This window comes from Diuraphis noxia, unplaced genomic scaffold (assembly GCF_037042655.1).
Source record: "Diuraphis noxia isolate RWA-SAM2 unplaced genomic scaffold, SU_Dnox_SAM2 contig0002, whole genome shotgun sequence".
Lineage (NCBI taxonomy): Eukaryota > Metazoa > Arthropoda > Insecta > Hemiptera > Aphididae > Diuraphis > Diuraphis noxia.
The window spans coordinates 66,610,449-66,633,495 of NW_028301712.1; the positions used below are offsets into that span (position 1 = coordinate 66,610,449).

The following is a 23,047-nucleotide window of genomic DNA, read 5'->3' on the forward strand; positions in this document are numbered from 1 at the left end:
ACTTACATAATTTATACATATCAGCTTCATATGAAACAATGACCGCCAAAAGATTAAGGGGTGAGCCACGTGCTCTATCCACGTCAGGTATAAGTACTCTTACAGTAATTCCTACTTGAAGTTCTGTTAACTTAGTATTAGAATACTTCATCATTTTTTGTGCTTGCTTTTAAAGGTTAGTTATGGCCCTTTGTCTATGATTATTAATTTGATCTTTGTTCGAATCTAAGATATTACAAAAATCCAAAAATGTAAAAAGGATTAGATTTATCAGCTTTATCGTACGTACTTATTATATCTAGATAAATCGATTTTACAACGCAAGAATATTTTATATTTTTGTCAATTATGCCTGAAAAATCCCGGAGTTATTGTCATTACCTAGGAGATATTTCTAATTGCATCATTGACTGATTATAATAGACATTAACGATATTTACTAGTCAATATCGTGTACTGCCTAATTTGATCGGAAATATCGTTATTGACTAGTCATTAACATTAATTCCTTAATTTACGTCTTTGCCGGTAACATATATATATGTACAATCGAAATTGTTCTAAACCGTTTTTCGTATATAATGTTTACGATGATATTTTAATATAGCAGGCAATAATTTTAACATGAAATAATATATATATAATTATGTCAAAAATTACTGATTCGACCTGTAAACCTATAATATTATGTGTTTAATATTGTATAATATAACCGGTTTAAAGTTTAAATCGAACCTAAGCCGCATGACGGGAAAAATAGTGGTTGTTTCAAAACTATTCACAGCCTACTATAATTATATTTTAAAACAGTCAAGTACATAATAATAATAATATATACCTACATATATTACTGCAAAACAAACAATTTAAAATATGTACATAGTATATTATATAATTTATAAATGTTCATAAACTCGAAAACGCATAATAACCCACGATGATAATATTATATATAGTAAGTGTATGAATTCAGAGCTTTTTAAGTGGTGTCGTTATACCAACCCCCTTCCACTCCTCCTCCTGTTGACATAACATTGCACATTATCATAACTATATCACGTTTAGTTATAAAATATAGCGTATAAAGAATATAAGTGTTTTATTAAGAAACTTAGCAAAATACTGGATGAAGTACTTAATTGATAAACTTAAAAATTAATTTTTACTCATTAAATTGATGCAGTTCAAAGCATTAAATTCATATTAATTTTGAAATCCCAAAGACAAATTAAAGTATTGTAACAATTATGTTGGATAAACATATATAATATAAATATATTATATATTATATAAATTTTACTTTACGCACACAATACAGACATACAATTCGATACGGTTAACCACCGACCGCTAAATGGCTCTACCTGATAATCTCATATTTAACTGGCCATCACTAGACCATCGTGACGGTATCAAATTGTTTAGTCCTCATTGGGATTTTTTTTTATGATATTAAAACTATTCCCAATTATGTTACATTACATAATATTATCAATTAACTATTGTAATAGTTATATTACAAAAACCCGTCATTTGGAAAAATCGAGAAACCAGAAACCCTTATCGCGTGGTGCTCATTCCGCATTGACGACAATATTACTATTATAATAATATAGTATAAACTATATATAGTTATGCATAATATAAAATATGTTCCTGGGTCATTATTTCAGCAATTGCTCGTGAAATAATAATATTAAGCGCACGATTATTAATAACATCATATGCCATGTAATAATATTGTAGTGTACACAATATATTTTGTAATAGCCGTCTGGACGCGATTTTCCGCGTCGCACATTCGAATCGCTCGTTCCATTTGGCCGGCAAACGGTTATATGACCGTCGAAAAGACGAAGAAATTATATTTTCGAAAACACCGCCAGACCGGACCGCAATAACAATGACCAGACTATTATTATTATCATTACTCGTTTAGTATGTGCTTCTGTCCTTGCACACACTGACACACATAAAACTTTAATATGATATGATATTGAAATTTAGGACCAGTGTGACCGACACAAAATATTTGGGAGAGAAAGCGAAGAAAAAGAAGAAAGATTGCTAACAGAAATGTCAACGACGACTCCAATTAGGACGGTTTTACACGCATTCCGAACACGCATATATCTCCTGTTTATTTGTCTGCAAGATGATTTTTTTTAAAGTTAGGGCCTAGATGGCAGTTACGTTCTAGTTGTCACTATTTGCACAACAAACAGTACTGAATATCGCTTTCCGATACTAAAATTGGTTCTCATTCCCACTGCCAAGAAACAGGCTGACATATTTCAACACAATCGTTTAACTTAGTTTCTCGGCGTTTTACCCCACTATTATCTATCCTTATATATATATATATATATCCTAAAAATTTCTTACTCACCTTTTTTTTGTTTAAATGTTGCAACGAATATAAATACCTTTATGCCCTTTTACTTAAACCATCATTTATAAATCAACTAATATCAATTTTTCAAGAACCAAGGGGGAATATGTTTGTGCCACAATATATTAATTATCAATGTTTTACGTTATCATCTTCACGTTAGCGTAACAGTTCATGTCGTGTAGTATCGTAGGTATAGGACAGGTACTATCGTTATAATAGTACCTATATTACATTTTACCTTTTTTAACGACAGCAATGTTTTTAATTTCATATATATATATATATTATATAAGTATATATACCGAAGAAGTACTTTAAAAAATATTTTATGATGATAACTTCAAATTCTGGAGTAAAATAAATAACTATTAAACAAAAACGGTTGATCAGTAAAGTCCGTCACGGAAACGTCCACCTAGTGAATCTAATAGTATATAATATATATCTAATAAATAGTAATAATAAATAGAGACAACTAGTTACTTACATAATTTATATTTTTACATGTGAGGTGTATTAAATTTAAAAAAAAACGAAATCAAAATCATTGAAGACCATGGGAAATGAAATAAGTAATCTATTTTGGTGATACTATCTTAACTATAAGTTTATTAACTACCCATTAATTTTGTTCATCAGTATAATAATGAAAACCCTACTAATTAGCTATTATTTTGCATGATTTTTCGATTTTGGGGCTTGTTGTCACATATTACATCATAATATTTTTTTATCAAATATCTTATAGCGTAGATTATCAATTATATAAAATTACATATTACGGCTTCAAATAAAATAGACACTGTAAACAATGTAATAATATCAAGATGGTAATAATATGATATGCCCTTATTTGTTTATTTTAAATTACCTAAAGAGTTAAAACATTGATAGTTAGGGTATATTGTATTTGTTTGTGTAGTAAATTCTAACAAGATATTACAATCTAACAGTAATTATTTATCACAATATACTAGTACATTAAGCCTTAATATTAAACTTTATTTTTTAAGGCGGTGCAGTACAACCTGCAACTGCCCGATCATGTCAAGTGTAATATTATATTTTATACTATTTGTATTACTCTGAAAAAAATTGTTCATCAATAAACTATCGCAGTGGAAGAGTAGTATTGTTCCTACAGAGCTTCATTTTCTCTCGGTTATATGGAAAAAAGGTACATTACATACCTACCTACAAATTTATGTTTATATAGAAATAAAATACGAATTGATATCATGATGTGTTATAAATTATAATATAAATAGGTTTTTCAGTAAATGTGTAAATGGTTAAAGTTTGTTTGACATTTATTTAAGGTTAATATAGTAGTTATTTTAATATTATTGGATTGCTACAGATTAAAAAGGAAAACAGAAGTTAAAATATCGATTACCTACTTGATCGTTTTACAGTTAAATCGTTATTATATTTTGCTTTATTTTTTTGTTTTACCATGAAGACTAGGTGAAAAAAATAAAAAATTATACAATTTAATTTGACGAAAACATGTTTGTAATCATTTTTGAGAACCGGTTACTATACGGAGGATTATAAGCGTATAATAATAGGTAACCAAAAAATACATATAGATAATAATATTATTTTGATACCTATCTTTATTTGAGAACAAAAATGGTATGATTAAATTTAAAAAACAAATCATGGTTCCACGATTTTGACCTTATAATTCTCACATGTAATCATACAAATCTGACGTAGGTAATCATATTATTTTAACAATATAATAAAATATGTAATAATAGATTAACGTTATAAGTGTAACGTTATTCAAAAAATTAGCAGTTAGTTTTGGGCGTGAACCTTTGTTTTTAAACATTTATACCTAATAACATAAAATATATTATTTTTTTTCATGAACTGTAATAATGATATAGTCGGTGGTTTTATCCAACGTTCATTGGATAATGTTTTATAAATAATTACCACCAATTAAATCATAAATTCCAGAAATGTACATAATATTATACTTTATATAGTATTTTAATCTCACTTGAATAACGTATATAACTATTTTTTATATAAACTATATAGTCGCAATTTGAACATCATCATATTATAATATTGGTACCTACATAATAACAGTGAGCCTAATCTGTTTTATAGAAAAATCTGCAAGGATAAATAAAAATATATAATTTCAAACAAATAACTAGTAAAACTCAGTATACACATTTTACGTCTTATAAAGTAGATATACAATTATTATTATTTTTTACATATTTTGATACAATAATAATTTTTGCACCGTTTTAAGAAATATAATAACACACTATAAATTTAATCACACGTATAATACAATATGATAATAAAAGAATAAAACTAATATTATAATAATGTTGATATACTCTAAGTGTTTAATTTAATATTATGATGGCTTGCACCCTCTTTTTCAGAGATCACCATAATACGGATCCAAAAACTTTTTCCAGCCCCCTTATATAGAACTGCAAATGTTGTGTATACTGCAGAGATACTTTATTTAAATAATAACAACTGATGCCAAAACATTATTATTTTTTTCATGACTTTATTGCAGTCGATATTTAACTTTTCATATCTAAACTCAAAAAGAAAACAAAGGGAATAAAGCACTTGTACGTTTTTTTTCTTTACATAATAATTATTGTTTTAATGTACACTGGTTCAAGTCATTTGGTTATGAGTCACAATAAAAATATTTATTTACTCACTTTTAGAATTCAAACAACATAATTATTATTATACTATGTACGCGCGGTTTCTTAAGTGAACCCCGAAATGGTTTATATTTTCCTCGTTGTTTTATTTGTTTTCATTGTTGATTTTACAATGGGATTCGATTTTCGAACACTTGGAAAAGCGTGTATGTATGTTAAACATATATATGTAGCTTGATTGATTATATACATATATTAAAAAAAAACATATAGTATCATTTTCAGCCATTATCTTAGGTTTCTAATTGCATTAAATATATTTTATATGACATTATATTGTAACTGCCAATGAATTGTCGTTCATTTTCCAATAAAATAATAACAATAAATTTTTTGGGGAAAAAATCGAAACAATTTCTACGTATAATACAGTTATACGTATCAAGTTTTAAAAATGATTCTTATCAATGTAGTTATATAGGATGTCTAATATTCAATCGTTTTATGATATTTTAAAAACAGCTTAAACGACCGGACGTTGTTTAGTATGCACGACGGATAATTTTCAATTTATTTAATTTGTACAACCACGTACAGTTAATACAATAAGTCTCAACTTTTGATTTACCTTTTATTTATTCAGAAAAATTGAGTAAAATACGTTCATTTAAAAAATATAAAAATAAAGTACCATACTAGTCACTATTTTACTAGTCTTATTTAAGGTTTAAAAACGTAAGGTTGAGTTAAGATGAATTAGCTGGCAATGTTTTAAGTCCAAAATTTAATATAAAATGAAAAATTAACTTATTGTATGTATAGATTGTTATATTATTTTAAATGGTAATACCTACATTACAAAAAACTAAAATTTAGGAAAGATGAACTAAAGCCAATATAAGAAGTCTCAAGTTATGTATCATACTGTGTAACAAATTATTATAACAGTTAATTAGGGTTTTATATTAACATGGTATCAATATTTTGTAGTATATATACAGAATGTTCCATGAGGATATACTCATTAGCCGTAGAGGGGGACTCGCCACCCGGATAAAAACTAGTTTTTTGCCGTTTTATCTTTAAACTTAAAAACTAAAAACTAAAAACTAAAAAATGTTTTAAAAATCATTTGTTTAATGAAGATAAAATAATGAAAAGTCAATGTGAATGAAATAAAAAAAAAAACAGATTTATGATATATTTACTATTTCAGGAGATAGCTCAATGAGTAAAACCCTTGCGGGACACTATAAATATTGCAGTGAAAATGTCTAAATTCTGTGCACTCGTTTGACGCATCTCGATTGCGATAGGCACAGTGTTGATCGTTGATCGACGCACTGGTAGGCTCATTCCTAAGAAATAATAATGCTCAGATATTCATTTTTTTTCAGGGGTTGTTTTTCACACGCATTCAATCCAACTTCACACTTCAGGCTAGTGGTTGCCCATTTCGTAATAGGTAATTGGATTAGGTGAACGCAATCGATGTTTTTACTACGAACGATTTGTCACCACAATTTATCTTCTATTATGTGCGTTTAGAGTAATTATTATTGTCATGACCTCCAGTGTAACAATAATAATACAATGGGAGTGCGCATGGTCTTGTAGTGAGGTAGAACACGCGACTGTTCATCTGGTTTTTAGTGAAATGAACGACCGTGGATCATGATATTTTCTATTTTGAGTTCTACGTTTGTATAATATATATATATATATACATATTTATTGCACACGAGCGTGTGTGGGTGTGTGTCAAAGTATTATTATTTTATTTTATTTTTTGTTTGTTAGTTTTGTACCAATCGGCAAAACCTTAATTAAGTTATAATGTAGCCGAGGCAGAGGATAGGGTGGATCGGACTGTGGGCGTATATTGGGGCCAACGTGATTTATGCTTCAATTCCGTTGGATATAGTCCCCACTGGACAAAAAAAAAAACAAACAAAACTAAACTAAACTAAAATAGAGAGAGAACGAAAAAAAATAATCTCCGACGAAACTTTTACATCAACTTAATGCTCCGGGGACCGTGACCGAGAACGAAAATTGGATTTATACACACACAACGTTTAATTGATAATATAAATTCAAAACCCGTTTGTAGAAAAACTGAAATATAAAATTACAAAACGTAAATATTCTCTTTATTTAATTTGTTTTTAGATTGTACAAACTTTGTGCAAGTGGAACGGAATATGCTACGCAGCGAATGAAGTATATATGTTATACGGCTGCAGGTATATTTATCATCAGAGTTCGGGTCCCTTAGCAATTAGCATTTCGCTAATTATTAATAAATACTGGATAAATAGTGGTGTAACTAACGACTAGTAAGTTAAACGCTATGTCCGTGTATATATTTTACGACCACAGCCATTGTTGATGTCGTGGATTTCAATAAAATAACATGATAATATCTATTAGTTCTCATTTCTTCTAGAGTGTAATTTTATTTTTATTATATTTTAATAATGTACATTTTTTTTTTTTTTTTTATAAAGTCAAATATTCTACGACAATACATTATATTTATGATTTAATGAGCATGACATAATATGAGTAAATCAATCAGATGTATTTCAAAATAATTTTTTTCACTCAATGCCCTCTTATATATCTTATACAGGTTTTCATATCTTATATTATTTTTTGGTAACGAATTGAATGCAATATATATATATATATATATATATGTACCTACATACAAGGGCGCAAGCAGGAGGGGAGGGAGTAGTAAAGCCAGTTTCCCTCTCACCATTGGCCTTTTCTGGGTAAATGATCATAATCGTTATTAGGGCTGTAATTTTAACTCCTTAGAAATTCTGATGTACTAAATTATTTTTATTTTTAATAGTTTCGATACGAATTCGGTATAAAAAATTTTAACATACTTTTCGAGGAATAATAAAAAATATTTACAGACAAAACTGTTCATTTTGGACTCCTCCAAACTAGAAAAACTATTTATATAAGTATTAGTTATACCTACCTTATAATAATTTTTTTATTTGTTTAAATCAATTTATTTACGTATATTTAGTTATAGTTTGAAAAATGTATATAAAAACACAAGTAATATAGTGTAAAAATATAAAAATACAATTTCAAATTCGAATTCATAAACTCTAAAAACCTTAAAATACCATTAAAAAATGATCTTAAAATAAGAAATTATATCCTGATTCAAAAATACGCAATACGTATATGGTATATAACAAGCATGACGTAGTTAGATTAGTAAAACAATGAAAAATTCAACGATATCCCAGCCTTGGTCATTATTTAGCATAAAACATAAAAAATTAAGCAATCTTTAAAGTAAAAATCAAAATAATTTTGTTTACCAAGTTTTTTATTTTATTACACTCAATTATGAACTTTGAATTAAGATTTGCTTTTGTAGATTCATGTCATTAGTGCTGAAACCAAGTGCATCAATACAGTGTCAACTAAATTTTAACTAAAAAAAATTAAATTTTCATAAATACAATAGTTTAAAATTTTAAATGTTTAAAATGTATGGTATTTGTGTGACTAAAAAAGTAGAAATTTTTAATTGTAAATGTATCTAAGATTATGAAATCGATGGAATTCACTAATTTAAAATGACATACCAATTAATTAAATTTAAAATTAATTTTTAGTTAAATTTTACGTCAATCGCATCTTTGCAAGTCAAAAATGACAGAAAATCGTACCTAAAATAACGACAGTATTATTTGTTATATTATTAATATCATTAATATTATTATTATTGTTATTGTTATAATGTACTTGTACTCAGTGGTGGATTTAGTGGATGCTTGGAAACAGAAGCACTCACCGTTCCGCATATTGAACATTTGTAATTATAAATTACTTAGATATCAACTATCAGGTAGAACTAAACGTAATAATTGTAGACTACTACCTAAAAATAGGTTATATTTGTTTTTAACCAGCAATGTTGATCGTGATAAGTACCTACCTAAAAAGCTTAATTATGTCAATATAGAATTCATCATAAATATACCATCGTCCTAGATTCGTCAACGCATATATAATGCTCGTTTAATTATTGTCCTCGGAAGTCATATAAAGTCGCACTCGTCTACTTATATGTAGGTATACCTATAGGTACTCATATAGTCATATAGACATTATAGTCGTTTGTGCAATACAATCTGTTGAACTCGTGGTGGAACTTTGGCGAAATATCATATATATATATATATATATATATATATATATACATCTCGCATAATAACGTTTCATCTCGTTGGTATTGATCTCGTGTAATATATATGCGTATATATACATTATTATTATTATAATATATACGAGAGCACGAATTCGATAATACGGAAAATGCACGCGATCGAGGAAACGATATAATGTACAATAGTATATTATAATGGTCGAGTATATAGACGACATCGACGGGACAACGACCGGAGACTAGCGTCGGACGCTCGCACGGGGAGGAGACGACGTATTATTGTACAGCACAGAGAGGGCGCACAAAGGGCATTCGTGTGCAGTATACCATATTATTATTATCATGTATTATTATTACAGCGACTGTGCAGTGGTGTATGGCGACTTATTCGGTGTTAAATCGCTCGTGTACTCGCGGGGTGTATGATATGCACACATAGGTACTGTAGTAATATAGGTATAATATCACCGCAGTGTTGTTGCTGCAGTTCTCAGAATACCTAATTCTGCTTGATGCTGGATGCTTCAGAATCGATTTGTGTGCGAACATCATCGCACGCACCGAATAGCCATATACATGGCAGAAAACGAGGAGATATTCGTAGTATATATATTGTTGCATAATATACTAATATATTATAAAAAAAAAAAAAAAAAAATGAGACAATATTATTCGTGCGATTCACATAGTGCGCGTGTGTGTCGATTTATTTTTATTTATCCAAATACGTTACACACATAGTATACGAATGACTATAATATATGTATATATATGGTTAGAGGGGATTGCGAGTATATAGTGATAATAAACGTGGTATATAATAGTACCATAATGTAATATTACCTATATATATATATAATATATATATTATAACACGGTATAGGGAAAAATGCGTTTACGGAGATTAGATATTATATCTAATATATTACATATATACGCAGTAGGGAGGATCGCATATTTATTGTTATATGCAAACACGATTACTTATTATATATACACGTTTATTATGTATAAGCGGTGTCTATGACATTTAATCCTTTGAAATATTATTATAGGTACACGTTTTTAAAAAATTGGATTTCACCGATCGAGCAAACTATAGGTATATAGTTTTACTTCATCTATAAAATAGGTACTTGCCTTTGCGGCTCTGTAATTCACCTGCAATGTATTATTATAGGTATCATCACTCGCGTGCGTTTGTACGATTGTTTTATAATACTAAACGACCAGCCTAGTTATTGTAAACGCAACAAGGGTCTTAATCATTGGTACGATAAACGCCCCGATCGACACCTTATAGTGCAGTGCGAGTAAGTTCTGAATATAATACGTTTAATGTTATATAATATACACACATTATAATATTATTATTATTATAAGTCTACATTTTATTATACATTATACTATATGTTTATTATAGTAAGAGTGTGTTAATTCCCCTTAATTTTTTTATGTACATGTGATTTAACTACTACCGTTTCGTCGCATGTAATAATAGTAATAATAATAATAATAATAATAATAATGATAATACACAATGTTTTATGTACATAAACTGCGGCAGCGCGCCATCTACGCGGAGTGTTTATCATGCGGTCTCTTATTATTTTTTCCAACCTTTTACGACTATATCGGTTTCTTTCATACATCTGTTCGAATAAAAAACAGATAAACACGAGTCGTTTATAATATTATCATTATCATTATTGTTATTATTATTATTATTATTAGTAGTAGTAGTAGTAGTAGTAGTAGTATAGTAGTGTTATTGGCTATATTGACTGAGCAGTGAGCGCGCTCGCGACGTATTAAAGCGATGTTCACACGTTTATATCCACATAAAAATCCCGATAAAAAACCTGCAGAATAATAATACAGCGTGCCACCAGAGTGTGTGTGTGTACAGCCTTTTTAAACGGTCAAAAATATTCATTACCCCATTTCGTATATTATTATAATAATATGTCGTACTTGTATAATATAGTGTGTGGGCGCGTCTTTATAACGAACGGAAAGCTGCTGCTGCAAAGGCGCAGAGGCGAATAACTTTGAACATTACATGCACCGGCTTAATTAAAGTTTTAAGACGCCACCGCCACGCCGTTTCGCCCTTCGCAAAACTTAATAACACTCGCGCGGTTGCGTCTATATAAAATATAAATGTGTGTGTGTACAAACTGTAACCCCAGAAGTCTTCCCTCACCGCAGAGCCTTTGCTTGTGATAGTATATATAGGAACCCTATTTGTGTGGTATCCACTACCTACTTATATATGTGTGTGTGTGTGTGGACTACACGGCGCGGCGGGCTGCTGCGGGTCCATTAAGTTTTAATACAATAACGTTGCGGCTTGGAATTTTTTCCTCTCCCTCTCACATGCACTCACTTTCTCGAATTTTCTCTAAAGATATTTCTCGCACCGTGCTACCAGACGCGTTTTCAAATAATACGATAATAAACCAAATTATAAGACGCGTGACCGAACTCTGTGTTCTGCTGCTGCTGTAGCTACTGCAAACGGTTTCTACGGAAAATGTATTTAAAAATCCAGTGCTGAACGATGTATGCACGCTTAGTGCCTCTGGCAGTGTTAGACGTCACATTATATTATATAGGTATATTATGATAAGAGAGAAGAACCCATTAAAACGGCCCCAGTCACCATTCTCTTAAGTTTAAATCTATATACATATAACATATTATGCGTGTGTGTGATGATAATAACACGCTGCGCTGGTAGAAGAAGTAGAGTCGTCGACTATAGTGCTGTTGTAGCTACAGCCGTTGCTGCGATCCAATACAAACACGCGGTGGTTGCCCACCCGCCGTTGGGGAGGACAACCGTGCCCGACTGCTGCAGTTGCAGGTCGCTATTCAACAGGAGGAGCGACGGTGGAACATTTTTATGGAAGTTGTTCGTTTTTGTTTACTGGAGATTAAATCTGTTCCGAGACTATATCATACGATATATATATAAATATATGGTCGTCGTTACTGTTATTGCTTTTGTTTGTTATTATTACTATTTTTCCCCCTTTTTTATTTTGTTTTTGTGACTCGAGAGAAATATAATTTAGTAGTTACTGTATTATCATTTTTATATTTTGAAGAGAGCTTTTTCGATTGTAATGATGTTGTGTATTTCAACTACACGCAATTTATTGTACACATATAAATCTCTGAAAGACAAAAACCAACGGTGTTAAGAATTTTAAACGTTTGTATACGCGAGTTGATAGAGAAAAGCTTTGGTCATTTTCTATTATTGTTTTATTACATATTTAATAATTAATAATTATTATAATATACTCACATGAATTTTTAGGACTAAATAACAAAACGTAGTTTTCTATCATTCAATTTTAATCGATACCAACATATATTATGTTACATAATAAATAACTATAAATAATTCTTGTAGCTGTGGCATAGGGAACATAAAAATTATTGAAACATATTTTTAATATAATCTGATGATTTTAAATAATTGTATCAAATGTTAATCAATTAAACTAAACTAAGAACCTAAACATTTTCCATTATAATATGTTTATAAAACGAAATTATATGAGGACAATATATTATATCTTATACTATCTATGAAATATTTTTACATGAAATAATTATAAATTACTCGAGGGAAAAACAATTCCTCTTTACGGTCTATTAAATTTTAAATACTTACAATAAAACGATTGTACAAAATAATATGACAAGATAAGGCTGTCAACACAGTTTTATTTTTATTAGTAATAAAGTTTAACTGTACATAAAATATATTATATTTAATTAATGAAATAACAGTGAAATTAATTGACCTTTTTCAAATATATAACTTTATTATGTAATAATTGTATCTAGATACTTAAAAAGACGGATCCATTTCATTTAGATAAACATTTAACTGGATTGAGAAATCGAGGTTGACACAATATAGGTACCTATATGCAGTAGTATAATACACTATAATCTGTGACATTATGTCAATCGAAACGGTAAAAGCATATTTTTTCTCTTCTTAATTTTATACGTGTTAAAAAACTATAAAAAAAACTATCAGATTACAGTTTATGTTTTATATGCGATGAATCACGTTCGCTGTGGTATCTGATGAAATTTTATTGATCGTTATATAGAAATAAAAATAACTAAAACGAAAACAAAATACGATGTACATATATAATAATATATAATAATAAGAACCCGTTTATTCATATAAGAAAATCAATTTACATAATAAGTGAATTACAATGTTAAACGATCAAATCCAAGTGTGAGATTCCCGCGGTGGTTCCAAAATATTTATATAATAAACAAATTATTATGAATAAAGAAACATAATATACCTACCTATGCGGTACCATAATTTTCAATTTATAGGAAAATAATAAATTAACTTTTTTTTTAACGAAGATCCTATTCATACCGTCCTATGATATTATATACACAGAGACTTATGGATTCCAAAATTATCTAAATATCGTTTCATTATAAGCTATTATAGGTATGCATGTTAATAATTTGTTGAATGAATACTTAATATTATTTTAATTTATCAGTATAATATACAGAATAATTCCTCCAACTTAGATCACCCTATTTGTCTTCTTGAATAATAATGCAATCATTCAAAATCTGCATTTTTACATTTTGAAATAAACTTATAAGAGGACCATATTATTTACAAATTTTTGAGATTTTTCGTAGTTACTGCTTGAGAATTTTCCTGTGGAGCTATAATCTCATGTTTTATAAATGAAAACCCTTTTTACCGTAAATTATTTAACAGATAATTTTTATGAAAATGCTGACGCATTTAAACGAACAGTTTTTAAATTATTTAGCCTTTCCTACAGAGAATAAAAGGCCTTTATAATGGGTTCTGCACTTCGGAATTTATGAGTGATATTATAATATAAGGTTGTGAGAAATATTTTATATTAATCTATACATTTTCATAATTTAAAAAATTATTACTAGATCCGATATTACATATGTTATTTTGTTTTATATATTTGTAAATCCATTTTTAAGGACTATTACTCTTCATGTAAATATTGCGTAACGCCTGATAAACAACTCATTATTCACTTAATAATTTATATTAAAACATATCTGATTTGAAAAAAAGTTATTCTTATTATAATATTTCTTACATATTACATTTTTTTATTAGAATAATTGTATAACCTGTAAATATATTTTTACAATAAGTACAAATTATGTATTTAAGTTAATTTGAAATAAAGTGTAATATACCTAATAAAATTAATTTTCTAGATTTTATATAAACTATAATTTATATATTTTATTATCTACTTGGGTGAAGTAGCCATATATTCATAGAACTTCATGACATGGAGAATTTATAGCTACTTTAGTTATTAGAGAATCAGTTGATCACGACACCATGTTTGGATGAGGAGGGGGATCAATGTATTACACTATTATCTACTATTGATTTTTATTTTATTAGATTTAAAATAAATTTAAATTCATCAAGAAACTAAAAAAAAAAATTGTATTGAATCATAGGAGTTTAATTTACAAGTCTAATAAGTCTTGCTGGATTGATGATGAGCTTTTTCAAAAATGTTGAGCTAATTGTTTTAGCGTGATACTAATATAATTAGTAAATAATTATACCTCGAATGTATATTAAATAGAATATACACATTGCAACTTAATCTAGGACCATAAATTACGAAATGCAGACAGTAATAAATATTTGAAAATGTGTCCATAGTTCTAAGCGAAGAAGAATACGATCGGTAGTCGGTTACCCTCACACTGAAAACGCATCATGGCAAAACCGAACCGTTTAGAAATAATAATTTAAATTGATATTTTCATGGTATTTATACAATTTGAATTGTTTTCAAGTGTTTATTTTCAAATCACTTTAAATTATAAACGCAAGAAAATAATAACACATAACTCATAATTAACTCAACCACCTGCAAGCCAAGATAATAGCCAAAATGGATTTACTATATAATAACCGTTGCTATTATTTTTGGTAAGTTCTCTAATTTTTTTAATTATCTGCTGGTAATTTATAAAAATAACTTATCTAAAGTGATACTTAAATATTGATGAATGTTAAATATTTATAAGTTAAACTCACCTATTAATTATTCATCATATTCTATTAAAACAACAGGATAACTTTGATACCGCGCGTACGAAATTACTATGAATATACAATTGACTTTCTCATTTCATTGATAGTTAAATATGCAAAATGAAGTGCTTATTTTAATTAGTTAAAAAACGTATATCGTGTATTTTCATGAAAATAAAAACATTTTATACTTCAAAAGATATTTACAAACATCAATACATAAATTAAATATTTTTTTAAGTTTAAATAATATATGAATTAAAAAAAAAAAATATTAGAAGATTTTGTGTTTAATATTATCCATTTTTATATTATTCTTTAACTATTTCTCTTATAAACAAATTCTAAAAACTTTATATTTTATTTTTTAATGGTGTGATGGGTAAATATTTAGTTCGTGCTAGGTTCATTATTTTAAATCATTACATAATAACTACGGTCGACAAATTGAGATCATTTTATTTTAACAATATTCTAATTTTATTTAACTGTGGTGTAGGATTAATTATTTCATCACATGTATACATAAATAAGTATTATATTGCACTAGAACTTGTATTGTATTTGTACCTATTAACGATGACGGTTTTACAATGCTAAATTAGGAAATCGAACACAACGGACCTACTAAATTATTTGAAATATCTTTTGTAAGTAATACCTTTTAAAGTTTAAAACTGAATGCCTCCTCACAAGAGACGCCAGACACAAACTGATGCCCAACAATCTGTGTGAAATACTTGCACCAAACGAAGAGAGAACATCATCACTTTTAGAATTTCTCAAAGAGACCAACCTAGGTTAGAAGATTCTGCATAAAAATATAATAGCATATTTAGTAAAACTTAAAATATCACACAAAATGTAAACATATTTCTCTTAAAATTTATTGTATCAATTTTTCACCTATTTACAATTTATTATTTCGTAAAAATTAAGTAAACTATAATATGTATTTTGAAACGCCAATAACCCCAGTAGTAAAGGCGTATTTGTTTAATAAAAAAAAAAAAGTTTAAAACGCATGTCAATAATATAACTCACGATCTGTTTTTTTTTTCAATTACACGATGTATATAGTTTTCGAAAACTGATAGTTAATGTATCGGAAGGTTAGTTCGCCTTTAGATGGCGTATGATGATGGTTAATTCAATCGTCTACTCGTATTTCATAAATAATAAATGTATCTACCATTTACATTTTCAAACGACTATTATAGTACTATAAACGAAATTTCATGTCTGCAGAAAATGATCCGACTGATAAATTCGAAAATAATGGTATATATCTAGTTCAAGTGCGTAGGGTAAAGTATTGAATATTTTAACATCGACCATTTGTACATTATTCTGCAGCTTGTATTCGCGTACTTTTTCACTGCTTAATACACGTGAAGATCTGGAATTCGTAGGTAAAATCATATAAAATAGAAATAAGGTGAAATATCGAAAACAGAAGAAGGGGATAAGATAAGCGAATACAAAATGAATGAATTAAAGTATTAGCGAAAACATATACATAAAGAGCGAAATGATAGATAAAAAATAAAATTCAAACTGGATATAAATAATATAATACTTTTTAATATTTGATTGTAGTGACGCATGATGGACGTGGTATTTAGTATACAGTTCGTACCTATAAAATAATTAAAAGACAAAAACCTAAATGATAAATTTTTATTAGCTCATTTTGTTTTCGATCTCATTCTTTCGCTCTATTAATGGAATACCTTATTACATGTATCCGCTATGAAAAATGGACGAAGGCGAACGATTGCTCTACAGTGCAGGTAAGTATTCCTCTTTATAGCGGTTTTCACGTGCTATATTCGAAATAACATAAATTTGGTATTTATTGTACTACGTCATACTACAATATTTACTTGGGCACTGCTGCTGTATAGTGAAAAAAATATCATACATAATATTATGGTGTACACGGAGGTGTAGGTATATCTAGCTGATACCTACGAACGCACGTGAAAGTTAAAAATTTAAATTTTCATTTCTCGTGGGCATAATACGTCCTATGTATACATTGTAAAATATAATACGAACACACGTCGTGCACATAGCAATACGATGCTTTTTTGGAATTTTTCTACGACAAAAAAAAAAGCTTATATATTCAAAAGGCGGATTTTATGTGTGCCGATAACAATATCAATATCTTATACCGTGAGTATACACTCCGGTATCCGGTTTATTGCGCAGGTTGAACCTCATAAAAACGAAGGGAAAATACCGATAAACTTTACGTCTACATATCCACATATATATCGACTCGATGGCGTGTGAGGGGTTGGGGGGGGAATATTCCCGGCCGGATTATCTGCGTGACATCCCTAACCGAATCGCCGATCGGGGAAGGTTCGAAAAAATCTACAGTAATAATAAGATGAATAATGATACGGAATTATAAAATATATTATATTATTATAGTACATATTCGAAAGACGACGCGATAACAACTCCCTAATATATAGTATACCTCCGAGATAGTACCTATACCCATGTATAGTTATAGCGGTGTGATATTTTTTTTCGATTTAAAATTCAATTCCTAAAATATATAATAATACATATAGATATACATCTTTATTATAGGTGTATTATGTATTACGCCCAAAATAGTTATAAGCAATATACGTAAGTATATTTAAATAATATTTTGCTACCGATCACAAGCATGGAGACTTGCGCTACAATATAATACATAATATACTGAACCAACGATATCAACGAGAACCGTGGTCGCGGTACCTCTTGCAGGCTGACGGGTAGTTGATAATGAACCCTCATCGGCCCTTTTTTCGGGCTGCCACCGTATTTAGATTATATTATTATTGCTATATAACGAGGGCGCGTTGGGCGCGGTCCGCCGTTAATTCGACTATAATCAACAATGTTTTATCGTCACGTCCAGATTAAAACAAAATAATAATAACATCATAATATCATAACGCAATATTATCCAATTATAAAAATACAGCAATAAAACAACCCGAATATAAAACTGTGTATTATACTATTTATATTACAAAATAAGAACATCCCACGATAATATAATATTATATAGCGTCATTGTATGTTACAAAAAAGTGTTTCAATGAGCATATAAGACAACAGATTAACGAAGTCACATTATAACAATTAATATGTAAATCATAATTATAACTTTTCAATGTAAAAAAATCAAATTTCTTTTAACTAACTGTTACCACTATAGACATGTAAACTATTGTAGGCTAATAAACCTTTGTATTTGGAGCCTAAAAAAAAAGTTTATCTAAACAATGCGAGTATACAAAGACGAACAGGTGATCATAATTTTTTAAGCAAAAGTTTAAATATTTATACTTTCCGATTTTTACATAATATTACATGCTTATAAAATTATAACAATCGTTAGCTTTCAGGCGGTGACATAATAGTCTAAAAAAAATTGCATTGTGAACACAAATAAATAGCACTAGTATATTTGCTAACGTTTTTTTCATTTAATTAAGAGTGGAAAATTGTTGAATTTTCTTCAAGGCGTTTTCAAAATTATTATTTATTTATATGCGTAATATTATCTGCGCTGCATGCCTAAGTATTCTAGTCAGAAAACGAGATATATTAAAATAAAATTTGAATATTTAAATTATTGTTCAGATTCACAGAATCCCATCGGACAGATGAGCAATAAAATTACAACCACACACTCACCATTCTTAATAAACCGTAAATGAAAATGCAGAACTTTTTAATATACATACATAAGTAATATAATAATAGCAATACTTAAGTTATTTAGAAACCACAATAATCAACAGTGGTATTATAGTACCTAATATATATATATTTTTTTTATTGGTCTTGAAATTTACAAAGAATTTCCGCTTCGACAACTATGGGCCATTAGCGTTAGATTAATTTATATAATTAGAAAGAAAGAGAAAAAAAATTTGTTAATTTTAATATACAAAATAAATATGGAAATTTTTGGAAATTTTGCGTCTTATAATTATGTACATGTCAAAATTGTTGTTGTTAACTTATAATAACTTTAATATTTGTGATTGTTTGAAGAAATGTATTGTTTTTGTTTCGTTTTCAGGATTTGGACCTAGACTTTCTCCAATGTCGTGGCTTATGTTTAATTCTTCTCTGGTTTTTAGTACCAAATATATTGTTTATAATTTTGTCCAACCCTTCATGTAAAAATTGTTTTTTTTTTCAGACGAAATTTATATCTATAAAATTGGATTAACGAACCGCTAAACGATGTTCGGGAAAAAAATGCAACCAAAACATAACATAGAGTCGAATTGTTTTGAGTTGAAAGTTTGATTTTAAAATAGTAAAATCTTGTAAAATAATACAGGTTGTAAAGGTCTATTTGACTAATGCTATACATTTTTTTCTATTCAATATTTTTATTTTTATTTTTTTGTTTTTAGAATGATTTATAGAGCTCTGCGCTATAGTTTTTGCATGTTATATTTTATTTTATTTTTTTCCACCCGAAATTAAATAATTAAAAATATATTGTTTCAATTTTAAAGATAGCTATTTTATAAATAAGTATATAAAAACAGTTTTGGCGTTTAAAACTTTGGATTTGGTTACGTTATTGATTTTTAAAAAATTTTCGAAGTTTGTTAATACACAAATTTATTTCTTAGTAATCAGTGTCATGTTTTCATTAAAAGGTAGGTAATCAATAATAAAAATACATATATTTTGTCAATATTTAACATGACCACGTGATGCATACCACCACTATTATAGTCAAATAGACCTGTTACACTCTTTATATTAATTTTTTATTGTTTAAAAACATATTTTCAAGTAACGATGACGTATTTATGCCCTATAAATGATAGGTATACCTATTAATAATATCACTATAATCATAAGATACATAAACATTTTTTTAATGGAATTTTTCTAGGTTCTCCAGCTTCTAGTAAGCGATATGATGACAATATTTTTACATTTTTTAACTTTTAATTATATTTTTAAACTCAAAAAACTTACACGTCGTGCAATCTAGTAATGCTAAGTCGAACTACACAACACAACACAGCGCCACAGCTGCAACAGTTATCGTAATAATTCTTGTGTCGGCGAGTTAGTACACGTCTTATTTTATATTATTTCGTAAAATTCTATGTAGATATTATAATATGCTATTATGAACGACGAAGATCGTATCCCTGCGTAAGGCCATATCGTATTTCTCCACGGACGATCAAAATGGAGATTGTAAATTATAATAAATATGACTACATTTTGTGGCACGGATAGTGTATATAGAAACTATTTTCGTTCACCGCCAGTAAACTATATCACGTTATAACTAGACATTATGTACGACGATAATTGTGTTGTGTAACTACAGATGACGGGAAAAGATTTGTTATAAACGATTCGTATCGCCGAATTCATCCGTCGTTTGAATTCTATGGTTGGATTTCCGCTTTTTTTTTTAAACGTTTCGTTTACTACAACTTCATTGTTTGCGTTGGTATATGTATATGCACATTAGACGTCTTGTATGAATAATAACAGTGGTATTTGAATGGCGAAAAGCAACCACTCCTTTGGCATGGTAACCACAAGTTTGCTGTCGTAATGTCGTATATATATATATTTCTATTAAGTTGTATATTACACTACAACTTCATCAGTGTGGTTATTATGACGTGTTTGGCTGAATTAAATCATTATCTTTTAAACACGATTAACATGCATAAATATATTTGGCTATAAGTTAATAACTATATGAATCATTTACACATTATGACAATCGACCTTCGTCCATTGCATATGGAAACTTGGGTACGTTATACATTTTAATGTTATAATTTGTTTAAAAATCAGTGTAAAGGTATTCTATAAGTATATATATTTTTTCATGAAATTATATAGACATGAATTTATGATGCAATGATATGCACATGATGTGTACATATATCAGCAGTACATTGGGGAGCCAATAGTAAAAGTTTCCCTGATAAATACTTTAAAATAAAAACCAGAAAAATTAAAAAAAAAATTTACGAAAAAAATGAGAATATATAGTATCAGCAACACGAGTTTTTGTCGTGTTCAAAAAAAAAAAAAATATCAGTAAAGAATTCTTGAATTCTTGAAACTGTGACCAAAGATTTATGTAAGAATTTTCTGGAAATGATATAATTTTTAAACTATTTATAGACATATGACATTTTCAACTTCTTAATTTTTTTTCTATTTTTATTCTAATTCAAAAACTTAAAAATATAATTTGAGGTTATATCAAAATAAGTTGTACATAAAAAAATTTAAAAGAATCAAGAAACTTGGTTATATTTTATTAAGTAAACGTTTAAATTTAAAATAATTGACAAATATTAAAGGATATATTTAAGTGAAAATTACGATTTTTATCTAATTATTTTAGTTTTTAAGTTTAATTAAAAAAATTGATTAAAATGCCTTTAAACATATCATTATTAAATATGTAATTATTATCTTTACATACACAATAAAATTTATTTATACAGTTTATAATATAATAATACGTGCATTATATATTATTATTAAATCATAAAATAAACGATATATTCCGAAAAAAAAGTTCGACATATAGGCAAGAGTATATATATACCGTATAATTAATTGAAAAATGAATTACTAAACATTTTCAGAAATACATACGGCAACCAATATCTTCACTCAGAAACGTTTTTTTGTACAATTATTTATCATTGAATTCAAATTTAACACATCCATTATGGCGACTTACTCAATGACAAGGTACACACAAAACGTACTTCACAGCAGAGAGATTACAACGGGTTTTCAAAAAATATTTTCGTCTGCAGTTGTAATTTTTATTAAATTACATTGAAAAAAACTCGTAAGTATACTCAATTTATTGCGACCAATCTCCACTAGAAGAATGATTTTTTTGCAAATCATATTATTTATCTATTCTTAAATTCTTCATTGCATCTATTATGATTTAGTTGAGAGTATAAGTATTATTTACATGTATCGATGTATGTATAAGAATTTATAGTCACATAATATATAGATATGAATATATTATATAAATATAGTGCAGATACATAAAAGTCATATAACGATTGTAAAAATAAAAATAAAAATGAAAGTTCTGAAAAATGTGAAGTTTGCATATTTATATTATATTTATATCTATACAGCGCGTATTAAATCACTATTTATAATACATAATAAGTACCTACTGATCTACAGACAAAAAGGTTTTTATGTATTTTTTTTTGCACTTTAAAAAAAACAACAGTGCACACCATTAAATGTACAATAAAACCAACCGACAATAGATACCTTACCATCCGCACTCAGATGTCAGAACATATAAAGTCAATTTCAAAAGGGTGGCGGTCTCCTACATTACCCTTCAGTAAACGCGAACCTCAAACATACTCTAACTTGAACACACATACCTACGTATATAAGTAAGAAGTACTCACCTTGCATAATTCTTCGTTATTCATCATTCTCCGTACTTTTGGTTTCCGATGTAATTCGCTGTGTGTAGGTAAAGATATAATGGTTTATTCCGATATCTTGGTCTGGAAAAAAAATAACAAAAAGTAACTTATACATTTTTTCTTTCGATTTACAAACATTAAATT

The 23,047-nt window shown here is 28.2% G+C and overlaps 1 long non-coding RNA gene across 1 annotated transcript in view; it reads right to left on the reverse strand.

The window, feature by feature from the left end:
* LOC149058815 (uncharacterized) overlaps window positions 1–23,047 on the reverse strand; it is a 136,487-nt gene that overhangs the window by 41,403 nt on the left and 72,037 nt on the right. The window contains exon 2 of the long non-coding RNA XR_016190120.1: window positions 22,883–22,984. This is a non-coding gene — a long non-coding RNA (uncharacterized LOC149058815). The remainder of the gene's footprint in view (window positions 1–22,882; window positions 22,985–23,047) is intronic.